Here is a 22,048-nt window from a genome sequence, read left to right as displayed (position 1 = left end):
GATTTCAGATTTCCGAATTACAAGATCTGCCATTCAACAAATATTTATTGAAGAGGTACTAAGTGCTAATGGAGCTGGCATTTTGGGGGGTCAAAAGAGAAGGGCAGGACACTGTTTTTATCCTCTGATAGCTAATTGAGGAAATAAGAGGCAAAGATTTGAAACAGTTAAGTAAAAATAACAAGCAGTATGTGAGAAGTGCCAAAATTGGGAGAACAGGGAGTCCAAGGGGGAGCTTGAAACAGAACGCAATGTCTCCCATGTCCTAGCAAAGGTTCGTTTAAGCTGAGTCGAGAGGATTTAAACAGAAAGGTTAAAGACCACCCCACTGCTCAACTCGAGGGGGTTCCCTTCATACTGGGGGCCACTTGGCCAGGAGAACAGAGAAGACATCCAAGTAAGCCAGGTTGGTCAACGCCCAGGAATTTGTATTTTTAAAGCCCACCCATGTGATTATGCTCAGCCGGGAAGTTCACCCGCGTAAAGGATAATGCAGAATAAATTGGATAAGGGTACACCGATCCTCTCCCTAGCTCATCCACAGCTTCTCTGGGGTAGGCACCAATAACTCTTTTCTACACTTTACTGAAGGGAAACCTGAGGGTCCAGGGACTTTCAATGATGTGTTCAAGGTCATTCAGTAAGTAGGGGGCACTCAGTTTCCTGCCAATCAATAGAAACAGGAAGACCACAATATACCGTCCCAAGGAAGATTTTGCTTCATTTCTCTGCAAGACAAGTTGGACCCTCTTGGTTAACCAGAGAGTTCATGGCCCAGAGTACGAAAAGGAGAAAGTCTCTGGAGCTGCCAGGTGTGCGGGATAGAGCCCAGGGTGAGGCCAGTTGCTGGGAGTTGGGAGTTCTAACTTTGCTGTGTGACTCAACCCAAGCCACTTCCCCTCTCTCTTTGTCCTTCACCTATTAATAACGATGCCCCACGTCACTGTTGGGATAGCTACCAGTGATGGAAAATGCACAGCGAGCTTTGTCCTGATGTGATTCCTGGGATCCACAGCCATCTGCTGACTGTTGTGAGTAAAATATGTGCTGGCTGCCTTCAGAGTAGAGGTATTTTCTTCCCCAAAAGAGAGAAGGCTAGAGGCCTGAAGCTGGACTCTGCCTCTTTGGGGGCACTGACCGATGTGAGGCTCTGGAGATCTTGGTAGAGAGCAGTCTAGTGTCAGGAGGAAAAAGAAAGAAAAGGGAGGTTATCTGGAGGGAAAGCAGCAAGCATTCATCAGAAGGAAAATATCAGAAGCCTTGGGCAGGACTGGGAAATGGTTAAAATTAGGCTTGGATCTTCTTTTATAAATTGTGGTAAAATATACAAAATGCAAAATTGACCATTTTAGTTATTTTTAGGCATACAGTTCAGTATTAAGTTCATTCATATCCTTATGCAACCATTGCCACCACCCATCTCCAGAACATTTTTTTCATTTTGCAAAGCCAGAACTCTGTCCTCATTAAATAACCACCCCATTCCCCACTCCCTCCAGCCCTGGAAACCACCATTTGACTTTCTGTCTCTGTGAATTTGACAACTCTCAGTATCTCAAATAAGTGGAATCCTGTGGTATTTGTCCTTTTGGGACTGGCTTATTTCACTTAGTATAATAAGCTCATTGTTTATTCATGTTGTAGCATGTGTCAAAATTTTCTTCCTTTTAAAGGCCAAAAAATAATCTGTTGTATGTATATTCATTTATCCATCAGTGGACACTTGGATTATTTCCACATTTTGACTGTTGTAAATAATACTGCTATGAACACAAGTATCAAATATCTCTTCCAGACCCTGCTTTTACTTCCTTTGGATATATATACCTAGAAGTGGAATTGCTGGATGTACAGTAATTCTATTTTTAATGTTTTTGAGGATCCACTATACTATTTTCCACAGTGGCTCCTACCAGCAATGCATAAGGGTTCCAATTGCTCCATACCTTGCCAACATTTGTTATTTTCTGTTGTTTTCTTTTTTATAATAGCCACCCTAGGGGGTGTGAGGTGGCATAGCATTGCAATTTTGATTTGCGTTTACCTAGTGATTAGTGGGAGAAGGCAATGGCACCCCACTCCAGTACTCTTGCCTGGAAAATTCCACCGTGGAGGAGCCTGGTAGGCTGCAGTCCATGGGGTCGCTAAGAGTCGGTCGGACTCGACTGAGCGACTTCACTTTCACTTTTCACTTTCACGCATTAGAGAAGGAAACAGCAACCCACTCCACTATTCTTGCCTGGAGAATCACAGGGATGGGGAAGCCTGGTGGGCAGCTGTCTAAGGGGTCGCACAGAGTCAGACACAACTGAAGTGACTTAGCAGCAGCAGCAGCAGCAGTGATTAGTGATTTGAGCATCTTTCCATGTGCTTATTGGCCATTTGTATATCTTCTTAGAAGACTTGTCTATTAAGTGTTTTCCTATTTTAAAATAAGATTGTATGTGGCTGAATGAAATTTTGCCATTTGCAACAAGGTGGATGGAATTAGAGGGTATTGTGATAAGTGAAATAAGTCCGACAGAGAAAAATGAGTACTGTATGATCTCACTTATATGTGGAATCTAAAAAATACCAACTAGTGAATATAACCAAAAAAAGCAGAGTCACAGATATAAACTAGTGGATACCAGTGAGGAAAGGGAAAGAGGAAGGGCAACATAGGAGTAGGGGATTAAGGGGCACAAACTATTAGGTATAAGATAAGCTACAAGGACATATATAATACAACATAGGGAATATAGCCAATATTTTATAATAACTATAAATGAAGAATAATTTGTAAAAATTGTGAATCACTGTATTGTACATCTGAAACATATAATGTATATCAACTATATCTCAATTTAAAAAAAGAATGAAAAAAACTGGGTTGTTTGTTGTTGAGTTTTAAGTGTTTTCTGTGTATCCTGGATATCAATCCCCTCTCAAATATGTGATTTATAAATATTTTCTCCCATTCCATGGGCTGCTTCTCACTCTGTTGATAGTGTCCTTATCTGAAACTCTGGCAGAACTGAGCGATGATTAGAACCAGGGTTTGGATCATGAACTCAAAGTTTCTGGATTCAAAATCTGGCTATTTGATATTGGGAAAGCTAATTAACCTCTTTGAGCTTGCCTTACTTTTTTCATCTGAAAAATGGGAATAATGTTTATAATAGCACCTAGCTTGCTATTGGATTAGCCAGAAAGTTCATTTGAGTTTTTCTGTAAAAACCTGAATGAACTTTCTGGCCAACCTAATATAATCAGGAATAAATGCAATCACATCTAAAATCTCACCACAGAATCTAGCCTAGATTAGCTGCTCAATAAATGGTAACCTTTATTAGTATTGGGCATAATAAGGGACCAGGATGATGTAACTGAAATCTGATATTAGTTATTATAAAATGGGTGAGTAGGCCAACAATATTAACCAACCTGAACACTGTAATATTACATAATACTTATTAACACTGGTGTAGCAAGTTGTAGTTTATGAATCATTTCAACATACATCGTTCATTCAACTTGTCTTTGCTGGAAACATAATGATGATAAGTCACAATCCTGCAGAGCTGAGTCGGAGAAAACAAGGCAAAAGGTCATTTCAATCAGGGCCATGAGTGCCAAGGAGTCAGAAGCATGGGATGCTGGGGAGCACAGAGAAGGAGCAGGTCAGACTGGGAGAGGACTTCCCAGGTGGGTGGAATGGATACTGGATTCCACAGGACTACAGGGTTAGGGGGAGGACAGGGTGCTGGAGTGGGCTGAGTGTTCTAGCTAGAAGTAAAAGCTATGCAAAGGCTGGAGGTGAGAGAGGCTGCCTCATTGGGGAACAGCTACTAGTTTATTGTGGCTTGAGGCTGGAACTTAAGAGAGAGGAGCAGTGTGAGATAAGCCTGGAGAGATAGACAGGTGCCAAAAAATGAAGGGCCTTGTAGACCAGGGCCAGGATTTGGGTCTTATCCTGAGAGTAATAAGAAGCTATTGAAGGGTTTTAAGCAGATTCACCATGTAACTGGCTTTGAGTTTTAGAAAGATAGATCTCTTTGGCTGCAGTGTGTAGAGCAGAATGTAAAGGATGCAGCCTGGGGCAGACCAGGTAGAAAGATGAACTAAAGAAGGAACCACAAGGGCAGAGAGAAGTGGGGGGTTCAAAAGACATTTAGGATAACATGGAGCAGATGTAGGGACTGATGGGATGACCTCAATTGACTGGGAATAACTCTGGTATTAGCATCATTCCTTCATTTGAGATGAGCAGCAGAGGCTGAAGAAGGTGAAATAATTTGTACCAGGTCCCAGAGCCAGAAAGTATCTTATCAGGACTCTGACTTTCCACCCTGACATCTCCTGTTCACTCCTCCCAAATATGCTGTTAGACGAGTCCCTAGATCTTTATGTATAAATCCCCTTGCAGGAACTCAAGTCCTGTTTCCCCACTGACTGCTCTGCAGCATATAATCCTCTTAGAGGCATTTTATCTGAGTTTTTAATTGGTTGTCAATGTCCTAAGCCTTCACACCTCTGAGCTTCAAGACATTTTCTTTTCCTTCCATTCCACTTAGTGTTTAAACCTCAACCTGGAAGCAAACCCTGACCAAATCCCAGGGAGGCTCAGATGAAGAGTCCTGGACTCAGAAAGAGTGAGCCCAAGTCCTAGGCTTAGCCACAAATTAGCTATGGGATAGAATGAGTCACTTTCTTTCTACAAACACCTATCTGAAAACCCAGGGGAAGAGAACAAGCAAATGCATAGTCACTCAGATTCAATAACTTTGGAATCTCTTTAAACAAATATTCCTTTAAATTGTGAAAAACCACTCTGTCATGAATGTTGGGTCAAGTGGGTTTCTGACTCCATAAGATGCTCATAGATATTAGGGATTTGCCTTGAAACCCAACTGTTTGCTCAGCAGGGCATATGTCCCTGTTCTGTAGTTGCTGAGCACGGTGTTATCAGACTTAAACTGCTGACCAAGATGTATGGGAATGTTTGGTTCTCTCTCAGACACTTGTACTGGCTAAGACTTTTTTTTTTTGGTTGGGGGAACTGCAATTCTTTGTTATAAAGCCAGCAGGAAGAGGGAAAATGAAGAGGTGAATTTACAGTTTATGGAAAAAGCCCACCAGGCAATATGCCTATCCTGAGGCATGGAGGAGACGGGGGAGGAGCAGTGTCTATGAATGGCGGGACCCTCTCCACCTAGACAGTGAGATGACACAATTATTCTTGCTTCAAACCCCACAAGCTAGGGGAGGCTGTGAGTGAAAAGGGGCCATTGGCAGTGACAGCTCAGCCAGGAGCAGGGCCCCGCAGGGCCGAACTTCTGCTCAGCAGGAAGGATGGAGCCCTGACACTCCACCCCACTCCCAGGGGTGGGGGTAGGCTCCAGGCCACAGGCCTGGGCAGTGACCCCCTTGAGATGTGCAGGCCAGGTCGAGTCCAGAGACTCCCGCAGGCCTGCTGGTTCCCTGCCCTCCCGCGGCTTCCGTGAACAGAGGAGGGGCTGGGACTCAGCACCCTGTGCTCTTTACCTCAGGGCTTTCGTCTCTCCTAAGGAGATGGCACCCCTGTGTGTGTGCTTCTCTTCGGTGAGCACCCACAGCCCGGTCTGGCCGTGACACGTGGTCTAGGAGGCCAGTGACAGCACAAGTCACTCCCTGTGGCCGTGGGGTTGGGGCCTCACCTGGGGGCGCAGGCCCTCGTCGTACCCACCACCACAGCAGCACAAGCATCACACCTGGCCACAGGTGTGGAAACCTCCCAGGAGGCTTTGCAGAGGAGCCAAAGCGAGATGGGAAGAGGGCGGGAAGACCCTCTGGAGACAGCCAGGCCTGGGCAGGTAGAAGAGAAGCACCACTGACAGTGAGACGGATTCAAAAGCCCCGTGATTCAGTCAACAGACACCTACCTGTGCAGACCCCATGGGGGGTGTCGCAAACTTGAAGAATGTCTGGACCGTCCCCCTAAAGGGCCTGTGCTTTTCCAAGGGAGCCAAACAGTGTCCATACATCTCAGTGCAATCAGGAGAGCCTGTGGGGGTCGCAAGGGGAGCAGATACAGAAGAGAAGGCTTCCTGGAGGGTTGAGTTTGGGGCCGGGCTGTAAAGCAGAGCTCAGGACTGATCAGGGAGTGTGCCCTGCCATGCCCGCCAGGAAGTAGAGACCTCTTCCAGCTGTTGTGACCCTGGTCCTTCCCTCGTTTCTCCTCTCCCAACCCTGATGATGGATATGCAAAGGAAAGGATGTGGCCACTTCTGTTGACCAACAGGGAGTGGGGTGGGGAAAGCTAGCACCTTCCTTTAAGGAAATCTGTCATTGAAGTCCAAGTGTCTTCCCCTCTAGACCATGAATTAGGGCAAGTCACAAATCCTGGACATCTGTCAATCTCCAGCCCCCAGCACAACTCCCAGTAAATAGTAAGTGCTCAGTAGATGCTTAGAGAATGGCTGAATAGCTAGGGTCTGGAACATTTGTCCTGTAACTTCAAGTGGACAAACCAGCTTTTCATGACCTGAGAAGACACTTGTTTTCCTATAATAACATCCCCTTCCTTCCCCCACCCCAAGACTCAGGCTTTTATTATAGCCAAGGAGACTCTGAGACGTCATGTGCACTTTAACACAACATCCTGCCTTTCTGGCCTCGCTCAGTCAGGGGATGCTACCTTCTTCTGAAACTCAAGCTCTCCATCCTCTTGGAAGACTTCCCTGAGAAAAGCCCTCACACAGTGACTCCTCCTACCTCTCCTGGCTGCACAGTTGAGTGAGTCATTCGTTATATTATAGGTAAATGTGTTTGAATCATAGAGATGTTTCATGTACGGCCTTTTCTCCCAAAGAGATGGTGAACCTCTTGGTGAGTCAGAGATGGTAGTCCCTGCTTTTCTGTGCCCAGGAATGTCTCCCAAAATGTAATGCACACAGTCAGTTCAGTTCAGTCGCTCAGTCGTGTCCGACTCTTTGCGACCCCATGAATCGCAGCACACCAGGCCTCCCTGTCCATCACCAACTCCCGGAGTCTATTCAAACCCATGTCCATCAAGTCGGTGATGCCATCCAACCATCTCATCCTCTGTTGTCCCCCTCTGCTCCTGCCCTCAATCTTTCTCAGCATCAGGGTATTTTCAAATGAGTCAGCTCTTCGCATCAGGTAGCCAAAGTATTGGAGTTTTAGCTTCAACATCAGTCCTTCCAATGAACACCCAGGACTGATCTACTTTAGGATGGACTGGTTGGATCTCCTTGCAGTTCAAGGGACTCTCAAGAGTCTTCTCCAGCACCACAGTTCAAAAGCATAAATTCTTTGGCACTCAGCTTTCTTTATAGTCCAACTCTCACATCCATACATGACTACTGGAAAAACCATAGCTTTGACTAGACGGACCTTTGTTGCAAAGTGATGTCTCTGCTTTTTAATATGCTGTTTAGGTTGGTCATAACTTTCCTTCCGAGGAGTAAGCATCTTTTAATTTCATGGCTGCAATCACCATCTGCAGTGATTTTGGAGCCCAGAAAAATAAAGTCTGACACTGTTTCCACTGTTTCCCCATCTATTTCCCATGAAGTGATGGGACCAGGTGCCATGATCTTAGTCTTCTGAATGTTGAGCTTTAAGCCAACTTTTTCACTCTCCTCTTTCACTTTCATCAAGAGGCTCTTTAGTTCTTCACTTTCTGCCATAAGGGTGGTGTCATCTGCATATCTGAGGTTATTGATATTTCTCTTGGCAATCTTGATTCCAGCTTGTGCTTCTTCCAGCCCAGTGTTTCTCATGATGTACTCTGCATATGTCAAATAAGCAGGGTGACAATATACAGCCTCGAGGTACTCCTTTTCCTATTTGGAACCAGTCTGTTGTTCCATGTCCAGTTCTAACTGTTGCTTCTGTTGCTAACTGTTGCTAGTGGAGGTGATGGAATTCCAGTTGAGCTACTTCAAATCCTGAAAGATGATGCTGTGAAAGTCCTGCACTCAATATGCCAGCAAATTTGGAAAACTCAGCAGTGGCCACAGGACTGGAAAAGGTCTGCTTTCATTTCAGTCCCAAAGAAAGGCAATGCCAAAGAATGCTCAAACTACTGCACAATTGCACTCATCTCACATGCTAATAAAGTGATGCTTAAAATTCTCCAAGCCAGGCTTCAGCAATATGTGAACCGTGAACTTCCAGATGTTTAAGCTGGTTTTAGAAAAGGCAGAGGAACCAGAGATCAAATTGCTGACATCTGATGGATCATCGAAAAAGCAAGAGAGTTCCAGAAAAACATCTATTTCTGCTTTATTGACTATGCCAAAGCCTTTGACTGTGTGGATCACAATAAACTGTGGAAAATGCACACAGGTGTGCAGTAAATACTTGCTGATTGAAGGGAAGGCAGAGATCTGATCGTACGTTTTAGGGATCCACAAGGCCCAGACATTCACTTGGACTAGGTAACTAACCTTCAGCTCTCAAGTTGCCCTAGAAGCTGCAGAGGTGAGAAACAATCCTGTTTCAACTTCAGATTGAGAGATCAGGAAATCCTGGTTATAGACCCGATTCTGCCACTAGTATGAACTTTGGTAAGCCAGTTAGCTGCTTTTGGCCTCAGTTTCCTCAATTAAAAAATAGGGATATTGCTACATCTAGCTAAGACAGCACAGTAGAATTTGTACATGCCCTCCTGCATGAAACAACCAAAAGAAAAAAATCCAGACAATATGAAGCAACAATTTTCAAGACACTATATATTAGGCAACAAAGAACAGTGATCCTAGAGAGATGGAAAGCAAATGAGATGAGCCCTATGAATGACTAGCTTATTTTTAAAACAACTTTATTGAGATATAATTCATATCCATAAACATTATAATTAATTATAATTCACATTCATCCATTTCAATTATACAATTCAATGGTTTTTAGTCTATTCACCAACATGTGTGATCATCACTAATGTTAGAACATTTTCATCACCTCAGAAAGATATCTCATAGCCTTTAGTTTTCTATTCCCTATTCCCTCCAGCCCTAAGCAACTACCAATCTACTTTCTGTCTATAGACTTCCTTATTCTGGACATTTCAAATAAATGGAATCATATAATATGTGGTCTTTTGTAACTGGCTTCTTCGACTCAGTATAATGTCTTACAAGATGCATCCATGTTGTAGCCTGTATCAGTAAGCACTTTGTTCCTTTTATGGCCAAACAATATTCCATCGTATGGATATAGCACTTTATGCCTTCATCAGTTAATGGACATTTGGATTTGGGGCTTCCCAGATGGCACCAGTAGTAAAGAATCCACCTGCCAATGAAGGAGACGCAAGAGACACAGGTTCAATCCCTGGGTCAGTAGGATCCCCTGGAGTAGGATATGACAACCCACTCCAGTGTTCTCGCTTGGAAAATTCCATGGACAGAGGAGCCTGGCAGGCTACAGTCCATGAGGTCACAAAGAGTCGGAGAGGACTGAACTATTGAGCACACACACACATACCTACCTTTTGGTTATTATGAATAATGCTGCTATACACAAGGTTTTTTGTGGGCATATATTTTCCTTTCTCTTGGAAGGAAGATATTCTTCAATTCTTGGAAGAGATTGTTGGATTTTTTTTTTTTTTAATTGAAGGATAAACACTTTACAGAATTGTGTTGGTTTCTGCCAAACATCAACATGAATCAGCCATAGGTATTCATATGTCCCCTCCCTGTTCTTCGTTTTCAAGATTCCTTTGACTATTCTGGGCCACGTGCAATTCCTTGTGAATTTTAAAATCAGCTTGCCATTTGCTAAAGAGAAGCCAGCTGAGATTCTTATATAGATTGCATCAAATCCATAGATCAATTTGGAAAGAACTGCCATCTTAATAATATTGTCTTCCAATCCATGAGCATAGAATGTGTTCCCAAATAATTTATTTCAGTAGTCTTGTAATTTTCAGAGTATAAGTTGTATATTCCTTCTCTTAGCTTTATTCCTAAATATTTCATTCTTTTTGATGCTACTGTAAATTAAATTTGTAATCTTCTTGGATTGTTCATTGTAAGTATACAGACACACAATTGATTATTGTATATTGATCCTGTATTCTGCAATCATGCTGAACTTTTTAATTACTTATAGTAGGTGTTTTGTTTTCTTTGCAGATTCCTTGAGATTTTCTACATACAAGATCATGTCATCTGCAAATAGAGATAATGTTACTTTTCCCTTTCCAATGCGGCTGCCTTTTATTTCTTTTTTTCCCACCTACTTTCTCTGGATAGAATTCCATTAAATTGTTGAGCTGCAGACATTGTTTTGTTTCTAAGTGTAAGGGTATAAAGCACCTATACTTTCACCATTAAGTAGATTAGCTGTGGGTCATAGAAGTCCTTTGTCAAGGTGAGGAAGTTCTTTTCTATCTCTAGTTTGTTGAGTGTTTCTATCATAAAAGGCTATTGGATTTTGTCAAATTCTTTTTTTTTTAATCTATTGAGATGATCATGTGATTCTTTTTTATTCAATCATTACAATATACTACATTAATTTATTTTCAGATGTTAAACCAACTGTATATTCCTAGGATAAATCCCACTTTTCATAGTGCATAAGTGAAGTGAAGTGAAGTGAAGTCACTCAGTCGTGTCCGACTCTTTGCAACCCCATGGACTGTAGCCTACCAGGCTCCTCAGTCCATGGGATTTTCCAGGCAAGAGTACTGGAGTGGGTTGCCATTTCCTTCTCCATAACTCTTTTATATGTTGTTAGATTCAGTTTGCTAGCATTTTGTTGAGGATTTTTGTACCTATAGTCATAAAAGATAATAATCTATAATTTTCTTTCCTTGTGATATCTTTGGTTTTGGTATAAGGGTAATACTGTAACTCTGAATATTCACTGAAAGGGCTAATACTGAAGCTGAAGCACCAATACTTTGGTCACCTGATGCAAAGAGCCAACTCAGTGGAAAAGACCCTGATGCTGGGAAAGATTGAGGGCAGGAGGAGAAGTGGACAACAGAGGATGAGATGGTTGGATGGCATCACCAAATCAATGGACATGAGTTTGAGCAAACTCTGAGAGATGAAGAACAGTGAAGCCTGGCACGCTGCAGTCCACAGGGTTGCAAAGAGTCGGACATGACTGAGTGACTGAACAACAATATATATATACACATATATCTATATGGTAAATGTATTACATGTTCTTAATTGTAAAAGTAATTGTATTACATGTATATACTCTATATACATATAATGTATATACATACTATATATATAGTAATGTGTATATATATATGCATATATATATATATATATATAATGTGTGTACAGGTATACATAGAAATGATACATACAAATGTAGCATATATATAAACACATGTATGGGAATGTTTGGAGAAGGCAATGGCACCCCACTCCAGTACTCTTGCCTGGAAAATCCCATGGGTGGAGGAGCCTGGTAGGCTGCAGTCCATGGGGTCACTAAGAGTCGGACACGACTGAGCGACTTCACTTTCACTTTTCACTTTCATGCACTGGAGAAGGAAATGGCAACCCACTCCAGTGTTCTTGCCTGGAGAATCCCAGGGATGGGGGAGCCTGGTGGGCTGCCGTCTATGGGGTCGCACAGAGTCGGACACGACTGAAGCGACTTAGCAGCAGTAGCAGCATGGGAATGTTACAATTTTCCCTGGTGGCTCAGATGGTAAAGAATCTGCCTGCAATGCAGGAGACCTAAGTTCAATCCCTGGGTCAGGAAGATACCCTGGAGAAGGAAATGGCAACCCCCTCTAGTATTCTTGCTTGGGAAATCCCATGGACAGAGGAGCCTGGCAGGCTGCATCCCATGGGGTCATAGAGAGTCAGACACAACTGAGTGACTAACACACATGAGGATGATAGCACACTTAGGACAGTGGCTATCTCCTGGAAGGTGTATTAGTTAGTATGTAGTATAACCAATTACTCCCAAAACTTAGCTGCTTAAAACACACTTTCAGGAATCCAGGCATGGCTTAGCTAGGTCATCTGCTTCAGGGCCTCTCACAAGCCTGCAATCAAGGCACTGGCCAGGGATGCTGCTTCACCTGAAGGGAAGGATCTGCTTCCAAGTTCAGTCACATGGTTGTTCGCAGGATTCCGTTTTTCATACACTGTTGGACAAAGGATTCAGTTCCTCATAAGCTGTTGGCCACAGGCTTCCTTGAGTCTCTGGATGTGGGTCTCCCCATACAGCACGTGGAGATATGGCATCAAGCTTCATTAAAGTAAGAGGGCAAAAGAGGGTACCAGTGGGATGGCAGTCACAATCTTCTGTAACCTAATCACAGAAGTGCCATCCCATTATTTTGCCACATTCTCTACATCAGAATAAAGTCACGAAATCCAACCTAATTAGAGATTTCTCTAAAGACAACATACAGATGGCCAAGAGGCACATGAAAAGATGCTTAACATTGCTAATTATTAGAGAAAATGAATATCAAAACTATGAGGTAGCACCTCACACTGGTCAGAATGGCTATTATCAAAAAGCCTATAAATAATAAGTGCTAGAGAGGGTATAGAGAAAGGGAAACCCTTCTACACTGTGAGAATGTAAACTGGTACAGCCACTATGGAAAACAGTCTGGAGGTCTCTTTAAAAACTAAAAATAGAACTACCATATCTAGCAATCCCACTCCTGGGCATATGTCTGGAAAAGATGAAGACTCTAATTCAAAAAGATACATGAACCTCAGTGTTCACTGCAGCACCATTTACAATAGTAAAGACATGGACACCTTAGTGTTCATCGACAGGTGAACAGATAAAGAAGATGTGGTATATATGTGTATATACACACACACATATGTATAATGGAATATAACTCAACCACAAGAAAAATGAAATACTTCCATACACATATCATACTAAGTGAAATAAGTCAGGCAGAGAAAGACAAATACATATGTGGAATGTAAAAAAAAAAACAAATCAACTTATTTACAGGACAGAAACAGACTCAAAGACATAGAAAACAAACTTATGGTTACCAAAGGGGAAAGAGTAGGGGAGGGATAAATTAGTATGGAACTAATAGATACACATTAACGTACGTAAAATAAACAACAGGATTTGCTGTATAGCACAGAGAACTATATTAAATATCTTATAATAACCTATAATGAAAAAGAATCTGAAGCTATACACCTGAAACTAATACAATATTATTGATCAACTATAGTTAAATTAATAGATTAAAAAAAAATAAAAGCAATATAGCTTTCCTGGTGGCTCAGTGGTAAAGAATCCATCTGCCGGTGTGCAGGAGACAAGGGTTTGATTCCTGATCTGGGAACATCCCACATACAGCAGAGCATTTAAGTCTACTGTTGCAACTATTGAGCCCATGCTCTAGAGCCCAGGAGCTGCAATTACTGAGCCCATGTGCTGCAACTACTGAAGCCCGAGGGCCCTAGAGCCTGTGCTCCGCAATAAGAGAAGCCCCCACTCCTTGCAATTAGAGAAAGCCCAGGCAGCAACAAAGACCCACCACAGGCAAAAATAAATAAGATAAATTTAAAAAGTAGTGCACCAGGAATTAAAGCAGCCATAGTTGGTGAAAAATTCATTTTCACTACCCTTAGGAAGTTCCAGGTAAGGTTGGAAACTCTTGGCATCGTTTGTATCCAATAAGGGTGTTAATCACACACATGCTCAGAATGCAGATTTTTCTGGCCAACATCAATACACTTTATGATTGCTCTACTCTATGAGCCACAGAGCAGAATAAAATCCTTCACTTTAGGACCAACTGTTTGGAGGAAATAGCCTTTGGAGGAAAATGAAGATGACAGCTGTATGCTCATTCTGTACAACTTGGAATGGTATGTTGCCCATTCTCCAAATAGTAATTACAAACTTTAAGCAGGAAATTCAGTGCAACCAAGCAAATCTGGAACAAACACCAATTATAGCATGTGGAGGCTCCAGTTACGACTGCCATATTCTCTCTCCCTTTCTTAAGAAAACACATCTGTGGCTCCATCACAGTTCTCTTAAGAATTGGTATGGAAATCTCACCTTTCTCTCTTGTGAAAGAGAAACCTTTCAGCACATACCCCACCCACTGCTTGCCCCTTGGGCCCAGAAGCACAGAACATGCCATTTTGGAAAGGTTTCAGGCCTGTGCTCTTTTTCTTTGCAATTACTTTAATTCCCCCAAATAATCCTTTGACTTTCCAATTCTCAGAAGAGAAACTGAAAAGATGAGGAGAGGGCAGAAACATCTAACCACACTGTCTCATACTATGCTTACGACCTCAAGCCCATTTCTTCACAAAGTGAAGCTTCTGCAGAATTCATAAATGAGAGCCTTAAGCAGGCTTTGAGAGAGTTTTCAAGCACTTCTTAAAATTCCCAGAAATAGGATTTACCAAATGTTCAAAAATAATTATGATGAATCACAATCGTGAAGAAACAGTTTTCCATCTTTATTACAAAGTTATTTTTAAAGTGTTTCTTCATGAATCATACAAAATAACTGATTGCAACACAAATTGTCATCTTCATAACTATTTCTGAGAGGGGGAAACTCTGGCTTAAAAAAAAGGCAACCAATATTTTAATTGAAAAAACTAATTTCTGCACCATAAAAAATGATACAGTAATGAAACAATGCACTCCTCAAGTGTAAATTATCTCATTATTTAATGTTACTATTCTTAAATTTTGATGCAATTCTAATCCAGAGTAAATCACTAAACTCTCTGGGTAAAATGGCAAATTCTTCCAGATTATTCAATTCTTTCAGGATCAGAGCAATACTGTATGTCAGTTTTTGAAACGGGAACTGTAAACAGAGAGACATATTGATGATAGAGTCTATGAATTCTCTGTCCAGACAGGTTTCTATTCGGAGTGAAGGGACGAGCACTAAATACTTTCACAGGGACTGACACTGCAAACCATTCTTTTTTTTTTTTTTTTAAAGGGGGAAGCATTTTAGTAAAAAGTGTGATCTCTACTCTCAGGTCCTTCTGTTCTCATCACTACTATGAATATCAAGCATCTGGTTGTACTGACACTCCTATTCTCAGGACACAATGTTCTGAATGAAGTGGAGGGTGTTTGGTGCTTTATAGAACTGTACTGAGATGTTCTCCCTACTAGAGCCCTCTTCGTGTCAGCTGCTCCTCCCATCATGACCATTGGCATTTCTGAGAGCACCCATCAGATTTTATGATGACAAATTATACATCGTATTTCCTATTAGACTGTGAACTTCCTGAAGGTAGGGATATGCCTTTTAAGTATTACCTTAAGTGTTTTCTAACACAATGCCTCAAACATTGTTATGATGATAATAATCATAATATGATGCCCTTACTATGTGTTGTTGTTCAGCTGCTAAGTTGTGTCCAACTCTTTGTGACCCCATGGACTGCAGCACGCCAGGCTCCTTTGTCCATCACTATCTCCCAGAGTCTGCTCAAACTCATGTCCATTGAGTTGATGATGCCATCCAACCATCTTATCCTCTGTCACCCACTGCTCTTCTTGCCCTCCATCTTTCCCAGCATCAGAATCTTTTCCAATGAGTCAGTCCTTCGCATCAGGTGGCCAAAGTATTGGACCTTCAGCTTCAGCATCAGTCCTTCCAATGAATATTCAGGGTTGATTTCCTTTAGGATTCACTGGTTTGATCTCCTTGTAGTCCAAGGGACTCTCAAGAGTCTTCTCCAACACTACAATTCGAAAGCATTGATTCTTCAGTGCTCAGCCTTCTTTATGGTCCAACTCTCACATCCATACGTGACTGACTACTGGAAAAACCATAGCTTTAACTAGACAGACTTTTGTCGTCAAAGTGATGTCTCTGCTTTTTAATATGCTGTCTAGGTTTGTCATAGCTTTTCTTCGAAGGAGCCAGTGTCTTTTAATTTTGTGGCTGCAGTCACCATCTGCAGTGATTTTGGAGCCCAAGAAAATAAGCCCTTACTATGTACCAGGTCCTGCATTCTAAGCACTTTATGTGATTAACTCAACTGATTTGTCACAGTGACCCTACATGGGAAGGACTATCCTGTTTTAAAAATGAGGAAACAACAGGTTGAGTAACTTGTCCAAGACTATACAGGTAACTTAGGTACAGACACAGGATTAGAACCCAAGCAGTCCAGCTCCAGAGTAATGCTCTTAACCTCTAAATAGCACACTCTGTTCCCTAGAGTAGATGTTCAATAATTTTTAAGAGAAATATTTGAGTTTTCTCTAAACACATTTTTAACTTAAACATATAAATGAACTAGTCTTTCAAAGATACTGCCCTGGGAAGCTTCTATTGCTCAAAACCTTTTGTAATTCCTTCTTTGGAATTGTTTTCAAAGTCAGTTTATGAATTTCAGAGGAAAAGTAATCAATACATTGTGATCACAGGTCATTTTAATTAAAGACAGTCTCATTCAGTATGATGAATACCTTATTTTCCCAACAAATAACAAGGATACACTGATCCAAGCAGGGCTTGCTCTATTCTTGAGGCTTACCTGACCTTAAAAAACAAACAACCCCAGGATCACACAAAACTGTCCTCAGAGAGAGAAAAGGGGGCTTAGGAGGTGGGTAAGTACTGCTCACCATGGGTGGGCTCAGTGCTTAAAGAAGATGAGAGATGGAGGAAAGTACTATGGATACCCAAGTTGCATGTTGAGGCAAGAGTTTGAAGGCTCTCTTCTCTGTAATGCTCATTGGCCAGGTGGCCTAACCCTAATTTTGTGAAACCTTTGAAGAATGCAAGATAAGGAACACATAATGAGGAAGCTCAGGTGAGGTATGCGATGCTGCCTAGGAAGAACAGGCCTTTCTGGGATTTGAGAGTGAAACCATGGTGAGTCAGAGGACACAATGGGCACTCAGGAGACAGGACCACCTGCTCAGCAAAGGGCACCAGAGGCAAACTTGATCTGTTTCACAGGTCTGTCTGGAGCTGGGCCCAGTGAGCTCAAAAACGAAGGGGCAAGAGATGGTAGGATGGAAAAAAGTATTTGCTCATGTACCATTTATCCATTGAGCACATGAGATGTTTAAAGAACTGTGAGAGACAGCTGGAGGAGCTACAGAAAAGAACGTAATACAGTTCCTGCCCTCAAGCAGTCTGTGATCCCAAGGGACTCCAAGGCTGTGCAGAACTTCTGTCTTGTTGGTAAGATATAGAACAGTGAGAGATGTCTTCTCTAGACTTGCCACATCTTCTCTCTAGCACTACCATTCCTGGGGGTGGAAGGTGAGAGCAATCTTCTCTGGAAAGTTCCCTCTCAGTCTTAGAACTCTACTTAAGAGGCTGAGAATCAGTGGGGTTTTTTGTTGGCTTTTGTTTGTTTGTTTTGGCCGTACCACACTTCTTGCAAGATCTTAGTTCCCCAACCCAGGACTGAACCCATGCCTTAGGCAGTGAAAGTACACAGTCCTAACCACTGGATCACCAGGGAATTCCCAGAACCTGCATTTTCAAGCATGGCCTCAGAATCCTTTAGATTTTACAAAGGATGTAGGAATAGTCTTTCAAAAGATTTCCCTATGTGTTCCTAGTTCATTGGAAAATGTATTATTATTTTTAAATATAAATTTATTTAAACTGGAGGCTAATTACTTTACAATATTGTATTGGTTTTGCCATACATCAACATGAATCCACCACGGGTGTACACGTGTTCCCCATCCTGAACCCCCCTCCCACCTCCCTCCCCGTACCATCCCTCTGGGTCATCCCTGTGCACCAGCCCCTAGCATCCTGAAATTTTAAAAATCTATATTCAATTTTCCAATAACTTACTGTGATGATTTAATTTATGTGTAAACTTGACTGACCTAAGGGGTACTCAGATTAAACATCATTTTGGGGTGTGTCTATGAGGGTGTTTCTGGATGAGAGTAACATTTGAATTGGTGGACTCAGGAAAGTAGACTGCCCTCCCCAATGTGGGCATCATCAAATCCATCAAGGGCCTGAATAGAACACCAGGTAGAAGGAGACATTCATCCCTTTTGCTTCTTGTATGCTTGCCTGAGCTGGGACATTGATCTTCTGCCCTTGTACTGAGATTTACAGCACTGGCTTCCCTGGTTCTCAGGCCTTCGGACTTGGACTGGACTTCATCCATTTTCTAAGAATTATACCACTGGCTTTCCTGAGCCTCCAGTTTGCAGACAGCAGATCTTGTGACTTCTTACTTCCATAATATTGTGAACCAATTCTTCATTATATTATATTATACACACACACATATCTATCTATCTTATTGGTTCTATTTTTCTGGACTAATAGAATTTGCCTGACTAATACATTTGCCTATTGTATAAGGTAGTGTTATTCAAACATTTTTCTCTTACTAGGAGTTGAATTCATTTTGTAAACACATTTCACAGAGAAAATCCACACTTAAAACATAAAACAGAACAACTCTGACTAAGGTAGGGTGAGGTCTAAAGCCTCCATTTCTCAGCTCTTTCATCCATTACTGATAATAACTCTCAGCAAGCTAGCAATAGAAAGGAACTTCATCAACCTGATAAAGAGCATCTATGAAGAACCTATACCTAACATCATACTTAATGTTGAAAGACTGAGTTCTTCCTCTATAAGAAGATCAGTAATAAATCAAGATGTCCATTCTCACTGTTTATATTAGCACTGACTAAAGGTTCTGGTTCCAAATAGAAAAAGGAGTTCGTCAAGGCTGTATATTGTCACCCTGCTTATTTAACTTATATGCAGAGTACACCATGAGAAATGCTGGGCTAGAAGAAGCACAAGCTGGAATCAAGATTGCTGGGAGAAATATCAATAACCTCAGATATGCAGATGACACCACCCTTACGGCAGAAAGTGAAGAGGAACTAAAAAGCCTCTTGATGAAGGTGAAAGAGGAGAGTGAAAAAATTGGCTTAAAGCTCAACATTCAGAAAAGGAAGATCATGTCATCTGGTCCCATCACTTCATGGGAAATAGATGGGGGAACAGTGGAAACAGTGTCAGACTTTATTTTTTTGGGCCCCCAAATCATTGCAAATGGTGACTGCAGGCATGAAATTAAAAGACGCTTACTCCTTGGAAGAAAAGTTATGACCAACTTAAACAGCATATTAAAAAGCAGAGACATTACTTTGCCAACAAAGGTCCATCTAGTCAAGGCTATGGTTTTTCCTGTGGTCATGTATGGATGTGAGAGTTGGACTGTGAAGAAGGCTGAGCGCCGAAGAATTGATGCTTTTGAACTGTTGGAGAAGACTCTTGAGAGTCCCTTGGACTGCAAGGAGATCCAACCAGTCCATTCTGAGGGAGATCAGCCCTGGGATTTCTTTGGAAGGAATGATGCTAAAGCTGAAACTCCAGTACTTTGGCCACCTCATGCGAAGAGTTGACTCATTGGAAAAATCTCTGATGCTGGGAGGGATTGGGGGCAGGAGGAGAAGGGGACGACAGAGGATGAGATGGCTGGATGGCATCACTGACTCGATGGACGTGAGTCTCAGTGAACTCTGGGAGTTGGTGATGGACAGGGAGGTCTAGCATGCTGCGATTCATGGGGTCGCAAACAGCCGGACACGACTGAGCGACTGAACTGAACTGAACTGAAAGGTTTTGGTCAAAGCATTTGGGCAAGAAAAGATGTACAAAACTTGTATGCTGAAAACGATAAAGCTTTGATGGGAGAAACTAAAGAAAATCTAAAAAGTGATTTATACCTATTCATGGGTCAGAAGACTCAATATTGTTCAGACAACAATTCTTCCCATATTGATTTACAGATTTAATACAATCCCTTTCAAATTCCCAATAGGAACTTTTATAGAAAATGACAAGTTGATTTGAAAATTCATATGTAAATGGAAATGACTGAGAACTGTCAAAGCAACTTTGAGGAAAGAACACATTCAGATGGTTTACACTACCTGATTTTAAGGTGTATTACAGGGACTTCCCAGAGTTTACTCAAACTCGTGTCCATTGAGTCAATGATGCCATCCAACCATTTCATCTTCTGTCACCCCCTTTTCCTCCTGCTTCAATCTTTCTTTTATGGACATCCATAGGCAAAGGTATTAAATATAATAAGAAGACTAGACCTAAACCTCATACCTTACATATAAATTGACTCAAACTGGGTCACAGATTTAAATATAAAATTATATAATTTTAGAAGAAAACATAGCAGAAAATATTCATGACCTAGCATTAGGCGAAGACTTCTTACACATGACACTAAAAGCACAATATACAAAAGGAAAAAAATCAATACATTGAACTTCCTCAGAATGAAAAACTTTGCTCTGTGAAATACCCTGTTAGGAAGATAAAAAGACAAGCTATGGACTGGGAAAATATATTAGTAAATCACATCTCTAACAAAGGATTTGTATACAGAATATGTCAAGAACTCTTAAAACTCAACTGTGCCTTCACAAGAAATTGCAAAAAAAAAAAAAAAAAAAAAAAACAGAAAATACTACAGAGAGGTTGCATATACTGACCATCTAGCGTCCCTCATCAGTAATATTTTCCATAATTAGAGTCATTGTCAAAACAAGACAATTAATTGGCACAATACAATTAAGTAGAGGCACAGTTATTTCCAAATAAAAATTACAAATTGATACTCAATTAAATTATTAGAAAACTTTGACCTATGTTTGGAACAACTTGATTTGGTGAATCTATATTTTCAACTGTAAATTTTATGAAATCTAAGTATAGATCAAATATTCCTGGTGAAATTTATCCTCCACATTGAAATGTGCTGTAAGTATAAAAGACACACCAGATTTCAAAAACTTCATATAAAAATATCTCATTAATAATTTTACAGTGATCATATACTGAAATGAAAGCAGATCAGATTGATATACACGATACATCATTAAAATTAATTTCACCATTTTAAAAAACTTTTTTAACGTGGCCACTAGAAAATTAAAAACTAGCATTCACATTATTTTTCTATTGGATAGTGTTCCTCTAAGGTGCCACAAAGGTAAAAACTGCAGGGAGCAGCTATCACCCTGGAGCTTCAGGGGTGTGGGAAGAGAAGAGTTTGTAATTACTAGAACTTGGGAGAGGGGCTCCCTGGAGCTAAACCTCAGGCTTCTGAAAAGGGGGTACTTGCCAACTGATGCCAAGATGTCTGAATTTGGAGGAAGGTGCCTGTGTTGCTGGAACCAAGACTTCTGAAGAGGGGGGACAGATTGTTGGTAGTGTCTCTGAGCAGACATGATGAGGCAGATTCTTCCAAGTGTTGGAAAAACTGCAACCAGATTCAGCTGACGCTACAGGAAGGCACTGCTGTTTGCAGGGTGAACACACAAGGCTGCAGTGGTACAGGAACCACAGACAGGAAAATCCACCGCAAGCAAATAGGCAGGAAGTCTCTACCTTCTCCAGCTCTGCGGTCTCCTTCTACTGCCCCCTATTGGCAGAACCTAACAAAGCTACAGTTTTTCCAGTAGTCAAGAAGGGATGTGAGAGTTGGACCATAAAGAAGACTGAGCGCTGAAGAATCGATGCTTTTGAACTGTGGTGTTGGAGAAGACTCTTGAGAGTCCCTTGGACTGCAAGGAGATCCAATCCAGTCCATCCTAGAGGGAATCAGTCCTGAATAGTCATTGGAAGGACTGATGCTCAAGCTGAAGCTCCAATACTTTGGCCACCTGATGTGAAGAGCTGACTCATTTGAAAAGACCCTGATGCTGGGAAACATTGAGGGCAGGAGGAGAAGGGGGCGACAGAGGATGAGATGGTTGGATGGCATCATGGACTCAATGGGCATGAATTTAAACAAACTCTGGGAGATAGTGATTGACAAGGAAGCCTGGCGTCCATGAGGTCTCAAAGAGTCAGACACAACTGAGCAACTGAACAACAACAACAACATACAGTTGGCCAACAAAGCAGAAATGTGGCTCGTAGTGCCTTACTGCCGGCATTACAAAGCAGAGTTTGGAGTTGAGGTAAGAACTTAGTTACTACCACAGTACAACTTCGACAAAGTCACTTAGGTAGCCTCCAAATATCTATATTGTCCTTCCATCATTCCTGAGATGT

General features: G+C 41.6%; 1 long non-coding RNA gene across 8 annotated transcripts in view; it reads right to left on the bottom strand.

Moving 5' to 3' along the window:
- The window catches only part of LOC139181669 (uncharacterized), a 90,107-nt gene continuing 68,059 nt past the window's right edge, over nucleotides 1–22,048 (bottom strand). For 3 of the 8 annotated variants that reach the window (XR_011565443.1, XR_011565452.1, XR_011565451.1), the window contains one exon: nucleotides 8,793–12,222. This is a non-coding gene — a long non-coding RNA (uncharacterized lncRNA). Of the gene's footprint in view, nucleotides 1,175–8,792; nucleotides 12,223–22,048 lie in introns of those variants that run through there. The other 5 variants (XR_011565445.1, XR_011565447.1, XR_011565448.1 and 2 more) reach the window with 5 other exon arrangements.

Source organism: Bos indicus, chromosome X (assembly GCF_029378745.1).
Source record: "Bos indicus isolate NIAB-ARS_2022 breed Sahiwal x Tharparkar chromosome X, NIAB-ARS_B.indTharparkar_mat_pri_1.0, whole genome shotgun sequence".
NCBI classification, from domain to species: Eukaryota; Metazoa; Chordata; class Mammalia; order Artiodactyla; family Bovidae; genus Bos; species Bos indicus.
Note: the sequence above shows the minus strand (reverse complement) of the source record. Positions and strands in the feature narration are given on the sequence as shown.